This window comes from Emydura macquarii, unplaced genomic scaffold (genome assembly GCF_026122565.2).
Source record: "Emydura macquarii macquarii isolate MOO-44397 ecotype Brisbane River unplaced genomic scaffold, CSIRO-AGI_Emac_v2 contig_2768, whole genome shotgun sequence".
NCBI classification, from domain to species: Eukaryota; Metazoa; Chordata; order Testudines; family Chelidae; genus Emydura; species Emydura macquarii.
Genome location: NW_027132905.1, coordinates 52,894,028 through 52,917,678, shown reverse-complemented (window position 1 = coordinate 52,917,678; position 23,651 = coordinate 52,894,028).

Here is a 23,651-nt window from a genome sequence, read left to right as displayed (position 1 = left end):
GTAACTCCATGGTAAGATTGTCATAGTGCTTGAGGAGTTCGCACTCAGTACTTGGTTGGTGAAATCTAAGCATAGAACATACCAGTCTGGGGTTTGTGCCCTGGTTTGTAACCCTCTGCCCTGGGGTTGGCACCTACATTTGTGAGCCACTCCAGACAGCATGAGGGCCTCGCAAAGCCAAACCCTGAGCCTGACTAACACAACATTACAAAGCGAGGTACCAAATTATGGGTTACTCTTCCCAAATCATCTGCAAGGCTGCAATCCAGACATCACAGCGCCTACTAGCAACACTCTGGGGGATTAACTCAGCATTGATTTGGCAGAAAGAGTGTTTCCTACTGAACCCTTAACAGCCTTACAGGCTTGAATAGCAACTTGAGCTGAGGACTTCTCTGTTTTGTCAGTAATCGCCCCAGGGACTAATGCACCCTGCTTACAAACGTCTTCCATTCAGTGCCTAAAAGGGAGCTGAGCACTTGAAAATCTGGCTCCTAGTTAAAAACATGTCTAAAACGTCTCCCTCAGGAAGGAGACCACATGCCAAAACGCCCCTCAGCAGCTGCCCAGACACGGCAACATCTTCAGCACCTGGAGAGGATACCAAAGACACACACGAGACCCCTGCTGCTACCATGGCTGGATCTGAACAGCTGCCCACCAGAGCCCAACCCTGGGTGCTTTTATCCTGAGGAGGGGGTGTGAATTTGAATTTAAAACAGACACTGAAGCTCTAACAAGCAAATGGAAAATGTAACCATTCTTAGTGGCTCTTCTTGTTACCATAATGGGACATGCACAATGGGAGCGGTGTACAGCACTTGGAGCAACAGGTCATCTAGAGTGCAAACTTGGGGCTTAATTCTGCTTCCAGTGAAACCAGTGGGGCTCTGGAGTGACTCCAGTGCAGTAAATGGAGTCAACCTGAATTATACCAGTGTTACTGAGGGATCTGGTGTGAGGTGAACAACTCCACATATGGCCAGGTAGCAGACGTGAATGTCCCATCAATACAAACCAGAGACCCAGGGCAAGATCATCAGCTGGTATAAATCAAAGCTCCATTGAAGTGAGCAGTCAAGCTGCCTTACCCCAGTTGACAATCTGGCCCTCAGAGTAGAAAAGCTGTCCTGCATCTAGCACAGCTGACGCTGCACAGTAGCAAACTGGCTGGGCCACAGGTCAAGGTCCGAGCTGGCCAGTTGTGAACAGGCAGTGTTTACAGACATCTTCAAAGACGTTGGTTTGCACGGGATTTTCTTTCCCCAAGGGCTTGTCAACCAGCTGACCTGCCCAGGAAGGCTCCATCCACAAGCAGACATGAGGACGTGTGTGAATACAAGAATGTTCACTCGCTGGCATTCGTTTCTCACTGTTCATCACCTGTTCCTCTATTCTCCAGTTTTAAAGGGGCTCAGTCACCCAAATGGGAAGCTGGAATAATAGCCCGTGACTTGGAGAATCTCACAACACAGAGAAAAACCAGCACCCAGTCAAAATGAGCAGTTCACTCTCACCCCACAGGCTGAAATGTGCTTGTTTGACTTCAATGGTGATTTCTTGTGACAGTGCGTGTATCTACATTCCAAGTGGAGGTGTAACTGCAGTACAGTGTCGGCTTCCCAGGCTAGCTTGAATCTAGTTAGCATGGGTAACAATAGTGGGATAGACTGTGGTGTAAGGGAAAGAGCTTTGAGGGAAGCAATAGGATTGGGGTTCTCTGAGGCAGTCAGCAGCCACTCTGGAAAGAGCCAGCTTGCAGCGAGGGAGTGAGTTGTGCCTTGTAGCATTAAGGAGCAGCCTATTTTCTTTCACTCTGTGTTTGGGTTCTTGTGTGTTCTGAACTCTAGGAAAAACAGTCTTGTTACACTGCAGCATTCCAGCAAGAGTCTTTATGTGTTAATCAAACTTCTCCACATATATGTGGGTGAACATGGCAAACATGGCAGCATGGGCAGGCAACCAGTGTGCGTACCCGGTGTCCTTGGTGGGCTTGTATGCTGGTTACTAGCCCATGCTACCATGTCCACACTGCTATTGTTAGCCGTGCGAGCTAGATTCAGGCTAGCGTGAGTGTGCCTACCTGTGCGCTAGCCACACTTTGACTTGAAGCGTAGTCATTCCGTTGTAGGCATGTTTGCAGAAATCAGGACTGGCTGGTGTACAGAAGGGTTTAAATACAACAGCTCCCTTATGCACAAGTCATTTTGGCAGGCTTCTGTGCTGCCAGTATGATTCTCTTACCTCCCTCCCCCCATAAGACTCCTTCTCCCCACCGCAGGCTGATTTCACCCACCTTTCAGACTCCCACCTGTCCTGAACACCTGAATCCAGGGAAAAAAGCTGTTTGTATCCAACAAGAAGTGACCCAAACCCTCAGTCGGCCCTTGGACTGAGCCAAGGACAGTCCTGTTGGTGGCTGAGCAAGTTTGCTCCGTGGGGTGTGTTTATAACTTGCTGAGTTGTCCCTTTGCTGTCTGGTTCCGAGGGGCATGGAGGTGGAAACATCAAAATGCCGGGAGAAAGGATAGTCCTCGCCTGCCTGGTGCTGAGCCTGATCTTGAAATCGCCTGCACGGCTTCCAAACCAAAGCTGCTTAAAGGAGCTGAGATGCCACCTGGAGCCAAATCCTAGCCCTCCCATAGTAAAACCCACAGGAGTGGGTCTAGGGGAGAATCCCCTCATAGAGATTCCTCATCACATTGTCCCATCAGCAGGGCTGGGTTTACTCTGCTGCAGAAAAAGCTGTGGTCCTCACTTCCAGAACTGGCAGATCCCAAAGGAGCTGCAGGGATCCACACAGATTTGCAAGGAGCCAGGACAGTCAGCACAGAGGGCTCTTCTCCCAAGTGGCCTACTGGGAAAGGGATGGGAAAGGAAAGGGCATTTGGTCTTGAGTTGAGTCAACACAAGGCCTTGTGGGTAGCAGATGTAGCAGTAGGAGCCCAAGGTAAGTGAGTTTGAAGAAAGACAGTGGAGAATTTAAGGGTGAAAGCAAGATTGGGCAGCAAATAATCATAAAATTATGTCAAAGCAGTGGAGAGAAGCTTCAAGGGCAGGAAGCTGAGGCTGTGATTCAAGCAAGGAATATTTTTTATCAAGACCCCAGAGCCACACTGGGGAAGCATGTGCCAGCATTGCCACCTGGTGTGCCTTACTGTGAATCTTGGCAATAGTTGATGTTTTTTCTTAAAGCCTCAGCTCCTGGAGGCAGGTGAATAAAATAAACTCTCGGCTTTGTTTATATATATTTAAAAGTAAGTCTCTAGCCCGTATGGCTGCAGAGATTGAAAATGTGACCTGAGTGCAGCTTACAGGCTCCAAATAGAAAGGCAAAGAAAAACACCTTTTTCCACCCTAACTCTGATAATTCTTAAGCCAATCTCATGCCCTCTTTTGGAGCCAGACTCCTAAATTTGGGACATTCAACTTAAAACTGTAACAGCAAATAAATACAGAAGTTTCATACATTTTAAAGCCATTTGATCTCATCCATTTGATCTCAACCAGCTCCTGTTTAGAGTAACTTGCTCTGGGGGCTTCTGCAGTGGAAGACTAAGTGGCGCTCCTAGACTCTCTAAAAGGACACTGCCAGACTCCTGTACACTTCATCTCCCCTGGACTGTCCTTCAAGGAAACCTCCTGTGAAGAAGGGGAGGGCAGCACGGAAGGGTGGCCCCCCACAAGTACACTGGGGGAAGTACCCACTGAGGGAAAAGTGCAGAGACACAGCAGGCTTCTTTTGAGCAGCCCTTGCTATGAGAACCTTCCTCCATAGAGGCCTAGGGGCAGCTGCTGAGTCAAGATTCCCAACAGCCTAGCTCCAAGACAGCCACCTTGCCGTGTGGTATCAAGACAGACTGAAGGGACTACTCGGACCCACTGGCCTGTCTGCGGCAGAGAACAGGAGGAGGAAAGACCACCTAGAACACGCCCACAAAGAGGGGATCTTCCTGGGATTTCCCTCCCCCAGATTCTTTCATAGGGAATATTTCTTTAGGAGCAGGATTTGACCCTGTGATGCCTAATATAGCTACCACCCACACAAACAGCTGTTAAAGCCTGTGATAATGCAATGCACCTAGTTCTGGGCATAAAGGTCACCGGGCCCTATCTTCATCAAGATCTTTGCAGAATAAAAGCCCAGTTACTCTAGTGAAAAGGTTAACATTTCAGAGCAGTTTGATAAACTAGGGAATTTATCCCAGTAGCAATTCCACACACAGCCAGAGGTGCTTTGTAGTTCTCCTGAGTATTTTGCAGCCATTTCCGTTTCCAAGTCCCCTTGTTTATCTAAATTACTCCAGTCTGATTCATGCTAATCTTGGGAACCGTTACTAAGAAAACAAACAAAATATCTTCACTTATTGTTCAATAAGGCAACTTTCCAGCTCCAGGAGCACCTGAGCAGTGGAGCCTGCTGGCAAGAGTGGTTCTGGATTCAGGTTCTTATCTACATTTACAGAAGGTAAATATTAGATCTTGTACTGTAAACTGGTTTTCAGATCAAATGGGGGTAGTCCTTAGCATTGGTATCAGTGTAGTTAGAACATGACTGGCTTGTAAAAATGCTTCTGGGGAAATGCACCGGAAGAAGAAAGCCTCTGAAATACTTAAATCCCAATTAAACTCAGGGTGGAAAGTGGATTTTAGGAGGAATTGGACAAAAACGTTCCACCCAAACTTTTTTCCATTGGTAAATGCCTTGGTGTACTGGACAGGGGTAAATTTCATCCCCTGAGAATAGGTACCTAGGGAAACATCAGCTGTTGTAGTTCAATCAAAGCAGCCCAGGATATTTAAAACTAGACTGGACAAATCACTAGAAAATATACTTGGAGCCACAACTCTTGCCTTGCCCTGCTGACAGATTCTACTGTGAATGTCACAAGCTGCGGCTATCTGTTTGTATAATGTGATTCTTTTATTGGATCAGTGACTAATCTAACACCTTGGGAAAATATCACAGCATGGTTGGATGCAGGAAGACCAGTATTTCTCCGAAGCTTGAGATATCAATTAAATATTAATGGCTTTATATGACGGGGTTGCCTGTGATAGCAGTAACTGGACTTGATGACCTAGGAGGTCCCTTCCAGTCATGTGTTCCTAAATAAAACCATTCTCTCCCCTTTGGTTCAAAGATTCACTCTCCGTTTCTCTGTTGTCCTACCTTGTGATATAGCTTTTGCTATATAGAAACAATGGTAACCACAACTGACAACGATCTAGTGGATATGGGGGGAGGAGTGGCCCTAAGGAGACCTGAGTTCTGTTCCTGGCTGTGCCATTGACCTGCTGGGTAACTTTGGGCAAGTCATGTCACCACTCTGTGCCTCAGTTTCCCCATCTTCAAAGAGGGAATAAATTTGACTTCCTTTCCATGATGAAGTGCTCTGACGTAGATGGATGAAAGAGAACAGCCAGCTGGGTAATATAAGTAGGTTTTCCACTACAATAACATTTTGAAATATTTTATTGTTCAGATACTATGAATCGTGCTATCTTTTCAGGTGAGAAATCCAGATTTTGATCTATGCTCGCTGTGATGCTAACCACAGAGCACAGTGGGGCTCCATCCCCAGCCAGTAGGCCTAATCAGAATTCTCTCTGCTTTGAACATTAGTGTGACATTGGTTGTCTTTGTGTCCAGAATTCTGCTGCCAGCTAACTTTCCTTTTCTTGTACCCCATGGCATTTCACAGATTTGGGTTTTGTGGCAGAGTAGATCAATTTGAAGCATTTCCCTCAGACTATTAAGAGTTTACATTTTTTTCTCCTTTCTTGCTTTACATTCTTCTTAATCCACCCCTTCTCAGGCAGGCATTGATGCTGCTGTCTACCTGTGAGTTTCATGGCCAGCTTGACGTGCTTCAGATGTAGCCTGCTCCATGCTTGCTGCTCATCTCTGGGAACGTACAAATAGATTTCAAGGCCAGTAGGGGCCATTGTTATCTTGTAGTCTGGCCTCTTGCATAGCAGAGGCTAGAGACCCTCTCCAGTGATTTCTCATCATGCTCAATAACTTGCAGTTAAACTATTCCTTAGACAGACAGCTAAGTCAATGTTTCCTTCTGAAGCTTAGTCACTTTCAGTCCATCATGAGGGGCCAGGCTACAGTCTGTGTAACCGAGCTGACTCACTCCAATCTTGATAGCATTTGCAGGTGCTAAGGCAGGGGCAGTCAGCTGTCTTTTTTGTCAAGGTCCACATTTCTGGGTCGAGGTATAGTTGAGGTCCAGACTCCAGAGAAAATCATAAAAAAACCCAACCAATAATGATAATAGTAAGTAAATAAAATGATTTCGGGGTCCATTCAAAAGCATTTGGCAATCCGGACTTAGCCGGTGGTCCGCCTATTGACTACCCCAGTGCTAAAGGTACATTTACACTGCAAAGAAAAACTGGCGGAGCCACGTCTCAGGGTCTGGTTCAATTGAATCAGGCTCGTGGGGTGCAGAAAAGCTGCATATATGTTCCCACTTGGGCTGGAGCTGGGCTTTGAAACTGAGGGCCTTGGAGCTGAGGCTCCTGCCTGAGCAGGAACGTCTACACTGCTATTTTAGCCTCCACCCTGAGCCCCGGGAGCCCGAGTCATTTGACCCGGGCACTGAGAATTGGCACGGAGAGGTTCTCTTTGCAGTGTAGGCCGACCCTATGTCAACTAATAGGATAATGAACATTGCAATGGAAAAGACTGATCAATCATTTTGCTCCTCCCCCCCGAGTGCTTCTAGTCAAAAGAATTGCTCCCTGCAACATTTTCTCTAATGCTCTGTCCAGTGTGTTTTGAAGGTAAACAGCAAATCAAACACAAACCTTGCCATACCCATACTTCCAAGAGCAGACAAGGTAAGAGCAAGCAAAGCAGCTAGAGGGGAGAAAAGCCCAGAGTTCCATGTGTCAAAGCCACCACCCTCCCCATTGCCCTATTAAAAGCATTGTCCTCACCCCAGCTGCAAGCAGCTCCCACTGATATTAGAAGGGCACAGGGCAAGCAGGACAGATGCAGTTAAATAATCCATCCAAGGCTCCTCTAGTCTCTGTGTTTCACAGCTAGTCCCCCATCAGAAAGGGTAGGTTGTTTTCCCCGTGATGCGCACATTAACTGCCATCTGCATGCCGGGGGGAGTTATTCACACACACTAAAGAGCTGAGGGAGAAAAATACAAGATACAGGATTACACAGAATCCAGTTCAGAGCTGCCCTCTTTGTTCTCCAAACCTTCCCTATACTTGATCCATCTCAAGCCCCCATTCTCTTCATCCCTCTCCACAGCCTCTGCTCAGTGAGGTCTGTCCCTCCACAATCTCAACAGTCTTAGTGCAGGAGGCTTCTCCTTTTATGATATTCCGGTCCGTCTCTGTATTGGCAATACCTCTCAACTCTGTGTCATCCACAGATGTTATTAGCACATTCCCATTTTTTGTGCTAAACTCATTAATGAAAATGTTAAATAAGATTGGTTCCAAGACAAGTCCCTGAGGAACTGCACTAATAACCTCCCTCCAGCCTGACAGTTCACCTTTCAGCATAACCCACTGTAGTCTCCTCTTTAACTGGCTCTTTACACACATTTTAAATCTTATATTAATCCCCATCTTCTCCAGCATAACTAGAAATTTCCCATGTGGAACTGTATCAAATGCCTTGCTGAAATCCAGGGGATTAGATCTACTGCATTTCCTTTTTGTAGAAAATTGGTTATCTTCTCAAAGAAGATCAGGTTGGTCTGGCATGATCTGCCTTTTGTAAAACCATGTTGTATTTTATATCCATTACCATTTACCTCTATGTCCTTAACTACTTTCTCTTTCAAAATTTGTTCCAAGACCTTGCATACAATTGAGGTCAAACTAACGGGCCTGTAGTTTCCCAGATTGCTTTTTTTTTCCTTTCTTAAATATAGGTACTATATCTGCAATTCTCCAGTCACAGAGTATGACTCCCGAGTTCATAGATTCATTAAAAATCCTAGCTATTGGACTTGCAATTTCATGTGCCAGTTCCTTTAATATTCATGGATGGAGATTCTCTGGCTCCCGGATTTGGGCCCATGAAGCTGTTTGAGTTTGACGTCCACCTCGGATGTAGTCATTTTTACCTCCATATCCTCACTGCCCAGAGCCACCCTGCCACTGCCCCCAAGCTCTTGATTAGCCTTACTAAAAACTGAGGCAAAGTATTTGTGTAGGTGTTGGGCCATGCCTAGATTATCTTTAATCTCCACCTTGTCCTCAGTGTTTAGCAGTGCCACTTCTTCTTTCCTTGTTTTCTTTTTATTTATGTGGCTATAGAATCTTTTACTATTGGTTTTAATTCCCTTTGCGAGGTCCAGTTCTATTTGGCTTTTGGCAGCGCTCCCTTTATCCCTACACTTTCTGACCCCCAAGCGGTAGCTTTCCTTGCCCATCTCTCCCTCTCTGATTCCTTGTAGGTGTTCTGCTTCTTCTTAATCACCTCTTTGAGATACTTGCTCATCCATCTTGGGCTGCAACCGTCCCTATGAATGTTTTCCCGTTGCTTGGGATGCAGGATTCAGATAGTTTCCACAACTTTGACTTAAAATAATTCCAAGCCTCCTAGCTTCTCTTGTGCTGTAAGTTTCCATCCACTGTGAATAGATAATCACAATGTGACAGGTATGGCAATTTCCTGTATTATCCTGGACAAACCTTCCTGAATTAAGTTAAAGTATTTTAGGAGTTCATTATTAAAAATGCAAATGTTTATGTACTATTGTAGGATGTTGTGGAACTTCTTTAGCAGAGAGAGTGGATCAGTGCAATCTCTGGGACATATTGTGAGTTTATACACTGAACAATACAGCAGATTGGGACAATACGGGTGAAGCAGAATTGCTAAGAAGTACGTGGGAGGAGGGGATTGCCAATTCCCATCTATGGATTCAGACTTTGAAGCGGGGAACCTTTTTATCTGCTGGTCACCGGTTACATGAAGACAGTTCAAAGGCAAATTGCACAAGGGAGTAAGTGACACTCATGAGGGGCTTGTTCTGAGTGAAAGTTTTATGATGTTGTGATCACTGAAAACCCCCAGTGGGATTTGAAGGATGGTTCACTGGCCAGAGTCCTGGTTGGAGATGGCTAAGCGTATTAGCACGTGTTCTTTTCTTATTTTACTGTGTTTTCTTTGTAGTGCTTTGCCTTAAGAATAAAGGTGCTTGCTTAGAAAGAATCGCGTGGCAACTTAGCTGTGGCAAGTTAAAGAGGCGTTCTAGCCCAGGACAGTCAGATGTGCTGGCAAACCAATGATGGAGGAGTCATGGGCCTCTACTAACGAGGGCAAGAGCAGAAGGCAATCTAAAATAGTAACCCCCAAAAATAAACACACGCAGGCCAATGCCAGCTACTACTGTTGTCAATAGGTGCTTTGCCACTGACTGAACTGGGACCTACGGGTAAAATTCATTCCTGCACAGAGGATCCATGCAAGCCTGAGCTTCCCTTGTGCACAACCTTGTGTGGGGGCAATCTCACCTCTAGTGCATAAAGGTGATGTAGTGGGTAGTTGCCTCTGCAACAGGGGTGATTGTGGGAGCTCACACATTGTGCACCCAGCTGCATGTTGCACACACAAGTATGTCTGGTTTTGACAGCGTGCGCCTTTGTTTTTATTTTAACATGAAGGTGACACCAAAGACACTTCCATTTCTTCCTTGATAAACCAGATTTTCTCATTTAACCCACTCTGGGCTCCCTCTTGAACCCCACACACAGTTGCACACTGCTGGTGGAGACAGTGGATAAGGCAAAGGCTAGGATGCTAGAACACTGGAATTCTAAGCCCAGCTCCACCACTGACTTGCTGACTGACCTTGGGCAAGTTGCTGTGCCTCAGTTTCCCCAACTGGAATGTGTTACCCTGTTGGAAAACCCACATATGAAAAGTGCTCTGGGATCAAGTGATGATTTTTATTTATGACTAGATGTTAGGAGTCTATTGGAAAACCAGTATGTACAGCTCCCAGCCAATGTCTCTGTCACGTACTGTTGACAACAGGGAGGAGTGTTTTACAGAAAGCTGCATTTTTCTAGCCCCTTGGAAACAATTAGTTGAAAGCACCCTACTCCGGTTTTGGTGCTACTGTGTGTGTTGCCTTGGGAACAAGAGCAGCAGCCTGTGAAGTTGTTAGATTGCTGGTAAATTGCTGAGACTGGGACTCTGCGAATGCTGCTTTCCAACAGCATCCACAGATGCAAGGTCCCTGAAGTCTGCATTAGGCTAACTTGGAGAGGAAAATACACTTCAGTAAAAAACTCTCCCTCCTCTTTGAAGGCATGGTGATCTGAGGGACAGTACATTGTCTCTAAGAGCCAACCTATAATGATCAGACCAGACAGCCTGAGCCTTCATCACACACTTTGCCCTTTTTTATCCTCCCCTTTCTGCAAAAGCCTAATGAACTAGGCATATTTCTGTCAGAGCCAGTCACAGGAGAGCAACAGCAATGGAAGGGGAATACACAGTGTCTCATGCTGCAGAATTCATTAGCCCTTTGCATTTCTACAGCTCTTTGCTTCAGAAAGCCTCAGAATGCTTTCTGAGCAGCAGTTAATGAAGCCTGCTACCTCCTGACTCTGCTCCCCAGAGTGGTGAGGCTCACCCCCATTTTATGGGGAAACTGAGACACAAAGCGATGATGTGACTTGTCCAACTTCTCACGGTGAATCAGGAACAGAGTCAGGAATTGAATTCAAGTGTCCCAACGCCCAGTCTCCTGCTCTAGCCACTAAACCTCATGATTGCCCTGTATGCTACCTAGGCACACGTTCTCCTCTTAGCTGCACTGTGCAGGTCTTGAGGGTCTAATTCTCCACTGCCAGCCAGGCCCCCTCCTAGTGCAATCAGCTCCCTCCCTCTCCTGGCCTGCTCATATTGTGTCTACCCTCTGCCCACAGCCCAGCCCACACCACCCCTGAGCCAGAGCTGCCATGGAGGTGGCAGAGTGGGTACAGCCAGCTCTGCAGGGCCCCCTAAAGCAGGGAACATTCCCCAGAGGCCCATGGACCTGGCCTGCAGTCTCCTTGCCCCAGTTTAGCAGATGCAAAGGGGCCCTAGCACAGCAGTGAATTAGGCCCCTTCTGGTCCCTCTGAAATCAGTCAGGGCTGGGTTGCCCCCTAACTTCCTGATGCTGAGCGCTTCAAACCCTGATGGGTGAAAAGGCCTTTTTGTTCCATATCTCTAGCTCTGCTCTCACCCCACCCCTCACGCCTTAGGAATCTGGGAGTTTCACTTCGTGCTGAACTTTCCTTCTCCTGTGAGTGTCCTTCACTGCTGCAAGCTGGGCGTGCTGCCAGTTTCCCCCCTCCCCCTGCCTCTGCCGAAACCCTTAGTTACTATAATCACTTCCACCCTGGGCCATTCAAGACCCTCTTTTAAAAATCTCTGGGACTCATTTGCTAAACGTCCATCCTGCAGGACCCAGCCTCCTTAGTGGCTCCAGGGCCACGTTAATTCTGGTCTTGGTCACCATTACTGGCTCCCTATGGATCACTGAAACCAAGTCCGAAATGACCCTCTTGCTTTCCAAGTCCCTTCAGGAGCGTGTACTGCTCCAGCCATCCGCCCTCATCTGCTCATCGCACTCCTCCAATCTTTCTCTCCGGTGCATTCTCCATCCCCCACTCCATTTAGCTCCTTCCCTTGAAATCTTGCCTTTAAAACCTGCCTTTCTTCTTCATTAAAGGGCTGATGCTAGGTGAATGGGATCGCACCTTTCTGAATGTCAGCAGTGACACGTGTGTAAATTTTGGTCATGGCTTAGATGCTGCAGTGATGGGCCTGTCAGAAATAGCTGAGATGGAAACATCCTGTTGCTGGTGCAGAATTTCAACAAAGCAATTAGGGGTCCCATGTGAAAAGTGCCTCGGCTGCAGGTTTATACTCCCCAACATGGCACAGTCAGCTACGAGTCTCGCGTTTGTCCCACAGGGACTCGAGATTGACCCTGCTCCATTCTGCAAGTAGTAAAGATGTTCCTTTTCTCCCTGGCAGCCTGGCAAAACTCTGAGAGTCAAGCTGGGCCCTTGCCTCCTTGCCTGTCACCCCCAGCAATAAAGGTTCTGCGGGTCAAACTCGCCGCTCAATGAACCCCAGGCAGTCCCAGTGCCTGCAGTGGGTTTGCACGGGGGAACTTTTTGGAACTCTGTGGACAATGCTGTTGATGATGCCCAGGGAAGAAGAGAGCCCAGATGCCTCCCCTGTTCTCTGTCAGCTTGGCAGGGCTAACAGGAGTGAAAACAGCAACGCTCACAGGCTCTGAAGTATTTTTAAGCCTTGATTTCAGTTGGAGCTAGGTGCCTCATACCTTTGAGGATATGGGCCTAAACACTTACGTTAGTCACCATAGAGTGAGAGTCGTCCCTGTAGAGCAGACTAGCTAGCTGTGGTCTTGTGGCAGTGCAGTGGAGGACCAGAACTCCATTGTGCTTGGTGCTGTCCAGACACAGAAGCAAAAGACAGTTTCTGTTCTGAAGAGCTGACCTTCTCAAGGCTGAAATACGGCTGAAGTTGCAGCTAACTGGAACAGGGGCTTGGAGCTGGGCCTCTGTACCTTTGTGTGTGTCACAGGTTACACTGCCCAGGAAGTTGCTCTCAGCACTCAGATGCTGCCGTGATAGGCACATGAGTGTAATCCTGGGCTCGAGATAGATACATTCACCGTGTGGGGCCAGATTTTGGAACACGCTCAGGTGCAGCTCCTCAAAGGGAGAATCAGTGGGAATGAGGCTCAGAACATATCTCGGAGGATCTGAGCCTCAGCTCCCCACCAGCTCCCTGCCAATTTCCCACAAAGCTCAGCAGCACCCAAACGGTGCGCAATGTGCGGAGCTCTTTGAAAGCCTGGCCCTCGCTCGGACGCCCACCCACAGAGCTCTGGGGTACTGTGCGGGTGTGAGCTCCCCACACCGACTCTGGAAGACAGGAATCAGGCCAGGCGGGCCCACGCAGCCCATTAATCTGCCAATGGGGGAGATGTAGGCTGTATGGAGGGCACTAATTAGAAAGAAGCCCACCCGTGAGGGAACAGGCAGGGCTTCTACAAAGCCAGGAGGCTGGTGACAGTGGGAGGGGTGCAGCAGGGGGAAAGCCTGTAGTCTTTCTCTGTGAGGAAAGGGACTGGGATTCATAAGGGCTCTAGTAGGCCTAAGAGAGAGGGTCTGACTAAGAAGGCTGGTGAAGGGGAAGCTTAAAGAAGCACAGTAGGAAGTAGTCCAGGGAAGAGAGCAGTGAGATTGGTGAAAACCCAGCACCTGACTTCTTGCTGTAGGGCCCTGGACTGGAACCCAGAGTAGAAGGTAGGTCTGGGGTCCCCTGCCAGCCTCTGCAGAGTGGTGTTGTGGGGCAGGGACCGGGAAGGCTGCCTGAGTCACTGCAGGAGTGACCCAGTCAGGGCAGTAGGCGTGAGGCCTGCCTGACGCCGCTTGTGCAGAGAGACTTGGAGAGATTCCCCCAAGAGGGGAAATCACAGGGGGACCTGGCCAAAGGAGCGAGTCATGAGTGCAGTACAGCGCTAAGGGTGCACAGTGTGGCATGAAGTGAACCACATGAGACCTAGCAGGAGAGGAACAAACACAACACACATTTTTTCTCTGGGTTTTACAAACTGACAGTTATTAGGGTTTTTTATTCCAAATCTCTGTGGTTTCAAAATACCTGGAAGGGGACACATGCCCTGGAATGCCTGTGCTGATGACTGCGTGTCAAGGATGCCTTTTTATTCCTGGCCACGCTAGCTTGTTATGAGAACCTGCAAAATAGATCTTACGGGTTAAATAAAGAGCTGGGTTCGGGAAACGAGTGGATTGGCAGCAAAAAACCCTCTCAGCAGCTAAAGCACCCCTAGGGTTACTTTTATCCCTCTGTGATTTCTTCGTAACTAATCTTCTAAGAACTTTATTCCTTGCTTGGTATTTCGGGGCAAGGTCAGTGTTAATGCTCCAACACAGCATCACAAGGGTGATAGCTGATTTGATATGAAAATATTTCATTAAAACAGGAATGCCTCTGCATCGGGGCTAATGTTGGAGCTTAGCTCCTTGTTAACAGCGAGACTTTGCCACTGTGTGTCTAAACAAGAGAGTTTCTTTTTCTCTTACTGGTATTTTCAGCCATGTGAGAGGCTACGAACTCGCTGCTCTGAATACAGGAACAATTGTATTTCTTCAGTAGCATGCAGAAAGGCATGGCTGTACGCAAGTTTTCCTACCACAGCCTGAGACTAACATCCTCCACCCCCGGGTCTTCATTGAAGTGTTGAGCTTTGCTAAGATGAAACCATTGCAGGAAGGTTTGCTCAGCTCTGCAGTGCCAGTGGAGAAGGTACACAGATTTTTCTGGACAAGCCAGGCATTAGCTTAGCTTGCACAGTTCCCTGTGTCACGGGCTCTCTTCCCAAGCTGGTTTCCCATCATGGCTTTGGCCGTTGGAATAAGTGACTCATGATCATGCCCGGAGGGGGGTCTGGAATCTGAAACATGAAGCCAAATCCCGGCCTTGTACCTTTAGACATAGCAGCTTTGATCTGAAAATGGGACTCTTTGAAGAGCAATTCAATAGCAGGAAAGAGGGTTTTGTTTCTCATGGACCACGGAGACGCAAGTCTCTCACGGAAGTATAGCCAGGGTTACAAGCTGTGCCCAACGGCCTAACCTGTTTTAACCTGATCTCCCTAAATAGGATGCCTTGCAGTAGCGGTCCTGAAGCAGCATGCCCACCGGCAGACACAGCAGGAGTTCCCAGTAAGCATCACCTGGAGTTAGCAGGCTAGATAAACGTCCACAAAATAAACATAGACAAGGAAACATCAGCGGGGAACACGTTACAGGGCGGAGGGCTGGACCCGGGGTGTAGAAGTGGAGTGTTAGGGAGCTGGAGAGGGGCGTCCACGAGGGGAAACAGAAACAGGGGGTAGTCCTGCTGCTCAGCCCAGCTCCCCCGTGCCCACATCCCGACTCTCTGATATCCCATCCACAAACAATCCATCTCCTCTTATGCCCCCGCCCCAGTCACTGCTGCTCCATGCCTCGCCTCTTCCCCCCCTTCCATGCCCCAGAACCCTGGCACTCCCATCCGGCCCCTCCATTGATGTCCCCCTCTCTTCAGCCCCCCGCTGCTCACCACTTCTGTTTAAAAACAAGGAAACGCCACCCTACCAAACTCTATGATCTTAGAGGTCAGCGTGTTCAAATGCATTTCAGCTACAAAAAATCAAGGAAACCACCTGCTAAGATAATATTAACATCCTCCCAACATCACAATAGGTGGACACAAACACTCCCCCAGGCTCCACAACAAAGTCACTTTCCCTTCTAATCTAAAACCACACACAACACATCCAGGCAATTCCTGACCATCACACTGACTTGCAGAACCTCTGCTCCAGCCCCTCTGCACAGAGCACCCTCCTGATGTGTCCACAGGGAAGATATTTGAGTCTGGCAAGTTTAGCATTTGGGCACTGGCTGCTTCCCAGCTCCGTTTACCTGTGCATGCTCTAGCCTGCCATGGAGCTTAGGGTGCCCTTAACTCTAGCCAGGAGCAGCCCGCGGGCAGCGCGGTAGGCAAGGCATGTGCTGATGAATGGGAAGCATGTAGCAGCAGCATGCTAGAGAGCTGCATAGAAGCTCATCATCATTTAGGAGTCAATTCTGCAACCCATTCTCATGCTTATGGCCCATCGTCAGAGAGGGGGAGCCTCAAGTGACGGCAAGGGAGCAGGGCCTGACTTGCCAGCACACTGCTCCAGGCACAAGTGGACAGGATGCCCCATTAAGGTTCAATTTGGTTAGTCTATGGCTTTTAGCCTAGCTCCCAGTGTTGGTTGTGGGGGACGCTCTGGGACTGGACAATACCCACTGCAACAGCAGTGCCCAGCAGAGCATGGCTGCGAGCAGTCTGGGTTTGGTCACATTGCATCTCCCCCCACTTGTCAGCAGGTGCTGCAAATAGCCATGTTGCTGAGATAACAGGGCCCTGGCTGCACATTCGCATTCTCTGTGCACCCGTGATGGCTGCAGTGCAATTACGTCAATTGCTGGGCCATGTGGCACCTCCCTTCGTTTGGGGAATAAGCTGCCCCCCTGGGTGCTCACGCTTTGTCCAGCCAAAGGCTGCGTCAGCAACTTGCCACGAGCCTCTAGGCAGCACCAGCTTTGCAACTAATGGACCCTAATCTTCAGTTGAAGCCAGCGAAGATGAGAGGACCCTGAATGCAGCAGATCTGGGATGCTGAGATCGAGATGGAGCCAAGTCTGCTGGGATATGCAGGGCCCCGTTCTCATGCTGGATGTACACTGCCGTGACCCCACGGATTGGCCTGGAACTCCTGCTGATGGACCCTGCTGTGAGGGAAGAACTGAGCTCTAGTTCCCACAGACTTTGGAAGCCCTTGTTGCTCGGGATAGGAGTGGCCACAGGTTGTATTTTAAACTCACACAGGCCCCATTTGGCCAATCCCTTGGCTGTCTCAGGCGGCTTTGACGTTTTCTACTGGAAGCCTGAAAAGCACTTGCAGAAATATACTGGCTCGGCTTAGCCTCTGGGTCCAGCCAGTGGTGTGGTTCAAAGGGAAGAATTTTAACTGCCTGCATCATAAACACAGGTGGTAAATAGTTGCTAGGAGGCCAGTTTTTGCCAGCCAACTCCCCAGCTTCATTGCTGGGGCCCTGAGAGTGAGTCGCTGCAAAGCGAGGTTACAGGCTGTGGTGCAATCTAAGGGAATGCTCGCTCCCAAAAGTCAATTCAACATCTTCATGGCAGCACTGCTTGTCTTTCTGAAACGCACTGCTTTGTCCACACACTCGGACTGAAGGGTTGTCTTGCATTTAATCCTATGGTACTGGGGCTTGGAGCCCTTTAAATAATTTGTGAGCACTCTAGTGGGCCTCCCAGTGTTCTATGTTGTAGAAACTGCCAGAGCAGCTCTCTGTGTGTGTGTGTGTGTGTGTGTGTGTGTGGGCGTTGTGCAGGGTTTGCAAACACGGTTATCTAGACCCCGCTGTGTCCATGTGGTTCCAAAGTATTAGTTTTGTTGTGTAAAGAACAAAAGCCATGATCTCCTGTTTGCCCTGAGCCGGGATGTGCTTTCTCTCTTTCTCGTGCAGATCCTGACTGTGATGGACTGAATTTTATTAATGGCAAACTGAATAATGAAATCTCACTGGAAAAATGTCATTATGATCGAGCGAGGCAGCAGAGTTTAACAGCTATTCGAAGATGCTTTTAGGTTCTGCCAGGGAGGGTCAGAGTCAGAGAAAGTGAAGTCAATCTAAAGTGGTTTTCCCTTTTGTTCTTGAGAGGCCCCTGGCGGTTCCAGATTAAAGAGTTTATTTTCCTGATGGTTTAGTAACTAAGGCAAAGTTGTTTAGGATGGGCTCTGGAGCAAGGCTCCCTGTAACCTTTGTCTGTGCAGGCACCAGTCCCACAGAGAGCCCTGCAGTCTGGGGGAAGCGAGGGACCGGAGCCCTGCTCGCTAGAACTGCTCCCAGGAGGAAAGGACATCTCACAACCAGCAGAGTCGTCCTCTGCATGCAGCTAAGGAGCCCCTGTGGCCAAGACTGGTCTCAGATCCTAAAGCAATAATGATTGGACTAGATTGTGATTGCAGTCCCAGCTTTGAGCAAAGGTCAGTGTGTAACTGCACCACCAGGAGATGCTGGGAGACTGCCCTGGCTTCTTCCTTGCTCCTGAAGGCTGTAATTTACTCTGGTTTAGACTAGCAGTAATTTACTACTCACACGTCCTTTGCTGGCTCAGTTCCTCTGGCCTGTGAATAAGCGTCTGCCCCTTCCCTGCCCACTGGCTCCAGTGACGGATTGAGGAGGTGAGCAGCCCACTGTCCCTCACACACATGGACCCCATCTGGGTCACCAGCATGGGGGTGAAAGGATAATTCTCAATCTTCTGCAGCAGACAGTCTGCCCCACTCCCTGTGGACCCCCTCCTGCTCATTAGGACCTGGGTGGGTGTCAAAGGGTGTGCCTCCCTGTACCACCCCCTACTGGCCAAGCATGTTTTTACAGCACCTTGCCTCAATTCCCCCTTCACAAGTTGCCAGGAAAAAGCCAGAAAGGCGCTTATCCAATAACAAACTCCTGTCTTGAGGACTGGTGTTTTAATATAAAATAACCCCAAAGTAGAGTCAAACCCCCCAAAAAGTTTCTTCCACCTCACTCTCCCCCTGGGCACAGCTAAGGTTGTCAGCTCTCCAGGACTGTCCTGGAGTCTCCTGGAATTAAAGATCAAGCTTTAATTAAAGATCATGTGATGAAACCTCCAGGATTACGTCCAACCCAAATTGGCAGCCCTGCACAGCCCCTCCTCCCTGAGACCTGCCAAGCTCCGAGCTTCTCTGCTAGGCACAATTCCCAGCCCTCCTAGGCTCTGCTCAGTCATTCCCAGGCTGTACTCCCTCCCCTTTGTGGACAAGTCGTCTTCTTAGGCCTGTGCGTCTGGACTCTCAGCCATTCCTCACAGATTCGCGGGAATTTCACTCTTCTGTCTAGGGCCTTGTGTAGCACCATCACGGCAATGACTGAGTGTCTATTGGTGGATTCATCCTCAACCTCCCATGAGGTTGGGAAGTGCTATTCTTCCCATTGCACTAATGGGGAACTGAACCCTACTAATCCCTAGCTCGCACACAGCACTTCTCAGCAGTAGATCTCAAAGCACTTTACAAAGAGTTAAATGTCATTACCCCCATGTTATCGCTGGGGAAACAGGTTCAGAGACGTGACGTGACTTGCCCGAGGTCACCAAGTGTAATAGAGCTAGAAATGGAACCCATGTCTCCTGAGTCTCGGTTCTGTGCTTTAGCCACTAGGCAACACTGCCTAAGACTGCATCAGACCATCATTCCTCCATTCCTGTTCATCATAAGCCACTAAGGGAGACAGCAAGACATTTTGTCTCTCACCAATATGCCCATCATTCATGTCTCCCTTTGGACAACTCTGGATGCAACCATTTCTGTGGGTGCCACCATGAATCTAGACTGGGTCTTGGTGGGAGAGAAAAGAGTGCACATAGGCCAGGATAAATATTCCTTTGCTTAATTTAATCCTAGTATTCCTAGTGTGTCAGATAATAATAAAAAGGGTTATATTATTATAATTAAGAGTTATGCCTGTTTAGCCTGCAGGATGGCCTTGTAGGTAGGGTGCTGGCGTGGACTCAGGAGATGTAAGTTCTGTTCCTAACTCAGTCAGAGGCTTCCTGTGTGATCTTGGGCACGCTTGTGTCTCTGGTCCCCAGCTGTAAAATCTCTGTGCCTTGGTCTCTCGTCTGTAAAATGGAGATACAGTATGTCTCTACCTCCCAAATGAATCTTTGGGAAGTGCTTGAACGCAATACTCCAATGAAGAGAACCATAGCAAAACCTGCCAATGAATGCATCAGTCAATTCCTTGGCCTTGTAGACTGTTTTCTGCTGTTCTTGGTTATTGTTCAGTCAAGGGGCCTAAGAGGTTACAGCAAAGATCTGTGAGAAACGCAGAGTTTCGATGTCTTATTACCACTAAGTCCTGCTAGCACACTTGCTCCCACAGGAGCTCTTCCTGAAGCACGTGACCAATCCCTGGTATGTCTCATTCCCAGTTACCAGCTGCGGGATCTGAGCTGGAGTTACTTAGTCTGACCAGGGTATCCTAGAAAGTCACCAGATGAGTTTCAGGGGATTTGTTGTTGTTGTTCACCCACAGAACATGGCAAGAAATCACCAAGTAATCTCCTCAGGACAGATAAATGCACCTCAATAAATCTTAGCCCCTCCTCCTTTACAGCCAACACGTGGTTACTTTCCATGATCCAAAGATTCACAGTGTTATAATATTGCATAATATGAATTTAGACCATGGCACCAGAGCAAGCTTCCAACTGGGCTGCTCTCCTTGTGTCTTCTGTGGTGAAGGTGTAGCAGGATCAGTGCTGGAATTATACCAAGTCTGCATCCTGGTATTTGGCAAAGACGGTGCTGGGTGGAGGAGGCCATGACTGGGGGCCATTTCTGGGTAGGGGAGATATGGCAGGGAGCTGAAGTGGGCACAATGAGAGGCAGAAAGGTGACTCACAGCTGGTGAACTGACACAGATGGCAGCTGTTGATGGTGACAGCTGTGATGACAGCCACATGCCTTTTGGTGGGTTTAAGGCAGCCTCAGGGCAAAACTTTAAACTGGTGGAAGGGGGCTAGTGCGGATGCACTTTTTCAGTGCTGCTTCAGGGGTGCAGAGCAATGGCACGAAGCACCGTTGTCGGAAAGTTTTAAAGTACACAAGGCCTCAGGTGATGGAGACCGGCTCTGCACCAAGGCGTGGATTCCTCAATAAGCTAAGCAGATGCAGAATCTGGGTGTGCAGAGGTCTGTGAGCAGCAGGTTTGTTAAGTTGGCCTCCAAGTCACGGGTCTCCCCACTGGCTAGCATGCTAAGCCACGTCTCTGGGGGGTGAGGCTCAGGACTTTGAGCCGCAGAGCTGGTGTCAAAGCCCAGGCCGCTCAGGGCATGTCTACCCTGCAATCAGATGTGTGAGTGTAGCATGCACAGGCATCACCGGCCTGGCATCGAATGAGCTGGCTCGCTAAAGATCGCAGTGCAGCAGCGCGGGCTAGCCGCTCGGGTACATCCCCAGGGTCCTGGGCAGCCTTGTGCTCTGGTAACTCGCCCATGCCACTGCCTGCTCTGCTGCTGTTTTTAGTGAGGATCCCTAGCTGGATCCCAGGTGGGTTTTTTGTGTCTCTCATGAAAACATGGTGGAAGGCGCCAACTCATGAATTTTCCCTTGTTCACAATGGCCGCCATCTCCTATCACTGTCAGTGGGGCTGAAGCCAGCAAGACATCGTCCGTTCCCAACAGTCTATCAGCATGGGGAGGTGAGACTGCCTGTGTCCTGCGGTGTCACCACCCACTGTTTGCAACGTGCCTGAAGCCGTGCCCACAGGCAGCATGGCTGCCATGCTATGGGTCTGCCACTGGCACCAGTGCTGCCAACTCCCACAAACCACTGCGGGTCCCTGGCTGTTGGTGCCTGTGGGAGGAGCGGCTGTGAGGTGAGAGTCTCCTGCACTCCTGCGATTTTTCAGGGCTGGGCAGATGGGCAGAGCTCTGTGCGGGAGTCTCAGGGCTGAGGCCCGCCCTGCCCTGCTTTCGTGTATGGTCCTATGGCAGAGAGAGAGAGTCCTGGAGCAGGAGGAGATGGGGATGGAGGAGTCGTGGAGAAGCCCATACCCAACAGCAATCTCTGCTCCCCACCTCCTGCTGTCTTGAGCTACTCCTCTACTTGGGCTCTAGGCAGAGGAGAACCGTGGGGTGGTGGGAGGGGAGAAAGGAGGGCTGTTTCCAGAGAAGGGGCAGTGAGCCAAGGGAAGGGGAGAACCCCAGGGATGTGCGGGAGGGAGCTGAGGAGTTAGTGCTGCTGGTTTTGGGGAAGGGCAGAACTCCAGAAACAGCAAGGCAGGAGAGGGGGACTCAAGACAAGAAATGCAATGGCTGGCAGCTCCCCTACCTGAGCGGGAGGTGATGACCGGGGCGTCTCCATCTGAGCAGTCTGGGAGAGGTGTGTGTTTCTGTGTGCACTAGCGGTTGACTTTTCAAACTGAAGTTCTCACACAGGCGCAGAGCCAGAAGAGTCAGGGGGAATTACCAGGTTAGAAAGTCAAAAGACAGACTAAACAACATGGTTTCATGATGGTTTTTAAAATCTCATGATTTGTGGGAGCCTGACTCATGATTTTTTCTCTCTGGAGGTTGGCTACACGGCACCTTCTGCTTGCAGGGTAGACATAGCCCATGTACAGCCGGCAGGGCTGATGACAAGGCCCAGGCCCCTATGATTTCTTCAGATGATTTCCTTACCCCAGGCCAGCATGTGCCTGTGCTCTGGGTGGGGCTGTTCTTGCATAACAACATCGAGTAAATGCCACTCTCCCACATGCCAGTTTATCTCGCAGGTTCGGAGCCTGTTCATCATTTACCAGCTAGCCAGGTGGGTGCTCAGATTTCTTCTCCCCAAAGCATTTAACAATTCTTCAAATACCGGAACCATTGTAGAGCAGAGGCAACCTGGCAGAATGCTTGAATGCTAGAAGCAAATCAGGCAGGGAATGCAAGAAGGTTATGTAATAAATGGACGTTCAGGGTGCTGCCTGTTACTCAGTGTTAGCAGAACACATCTGATCCAGGGAACTCGCTGAGCACCTCCTAATAAGAGGGAGAAGGATCGATGGGAAGTTATACCCTCCTAGAGTTGCCAACTTTGTGATATTTAAAAACAGGACCCTCCAGCAGCAGAGCCAGAACCTCCTCACCTCTTCCCCCAAGGCCCCGTCTCTTCCCCCAAGGCCCCGCCTCTGTTCACTCCTCTTCCCCCTTACCCTATCACTGGCTGCTCTTCCTCTCTCCCCCTCCCCTCTCCCTGGGTCAGGAGGGACTCACCTGTGGACCCACGGCTGGGAGCTGCCACTGCCTGACACAGGTAGGAGGCAGCACCAACTGAGTATGGGCTGGTGCAGATGATGCCCTGGCACCTCCTGCACCTGCAGTAACCGGACTTTGGGTGTCTGGTCAGTAGGTCTGACTGGAGACTATCAGGTCCCCTTTTCAACTGGAATTTCCGGTTGAAAACTGGGCACCTGGCCCCCTAGTGTCTGTCACCTGTTGATAATAGCTCAGTGTGTCAGTGTGTGTGCGTCCTGTTTTATTTCCCTTTCAGGGCTAACTTTTATAACTACTTACCATCCTGTAGGAGCCTATTTAATATCCCTGGGGTAGCTCCTTTCATTTCCAACTCCCTTTCCAAATTAGGGGAAGCTCCCAGATTTGAGAGGCATGGTGCTAACGGGAGCCAGGAACCTGCTGAGTTCTAATTCTGGCTCTGAGAGACTGAGGTTTTGGACAAGCCTCTTAATCACCCTGCCTTGGTTTTCCCTAGTAAACAGGAGAGTGAAAATACTTACTGCCTGGCAGGGCAGTCCCGGGGACCGACAAGTAAAGTGATTGATTGAATTCTAATTGGTGTGGTAGTGTTGGCTTTTAGCATTTTGGAGCCTTTATTTCCCTGGAATCCTATGTACTTCCTTTCCCAGGTGAGCTTTTTCAAGGTACAGGTAACCTGACTTGATAGCTTTATTCGGACCTAAAACATATCCTTTACCCCCCTTTTCCTCCCCCCACTCCCCCGCCTCACCTTCTATAATTGACTGAGATGGGCCTGACACAAAACCAACCCAAATGTTCACCTAACTTTTTATAATGGACCAAGTCAAAACCACCAATTTCTCAACATTCCCAAATCTGGGAATGTTTAAATCTGGGTCAAATTTTACAGCATGAGCCCAACAGCCCATATGACCAAATGCTTTAGGCTTAATACTTCTGTTCTCTTCAGTTCATGCCATACAGCAGTGGTTTTCATTTGCGGGCGCCTAAAATATTTTGAATGGAGGTGCCAACCCCTTTGGAAGTTTTAGACATAGTCCATGGACCCGCAGGGGTCTGCGGACCACAGGTTGAAAACTATTGCCATACACTGTCTATTGTCTTTACAATTGGTCAACAATTTTTTCAACAAAAAGCTTTTCTTTCTTTCTGTGAAAAAAGGGGTTTTGTCAAAAAATGAAATTTTTGGC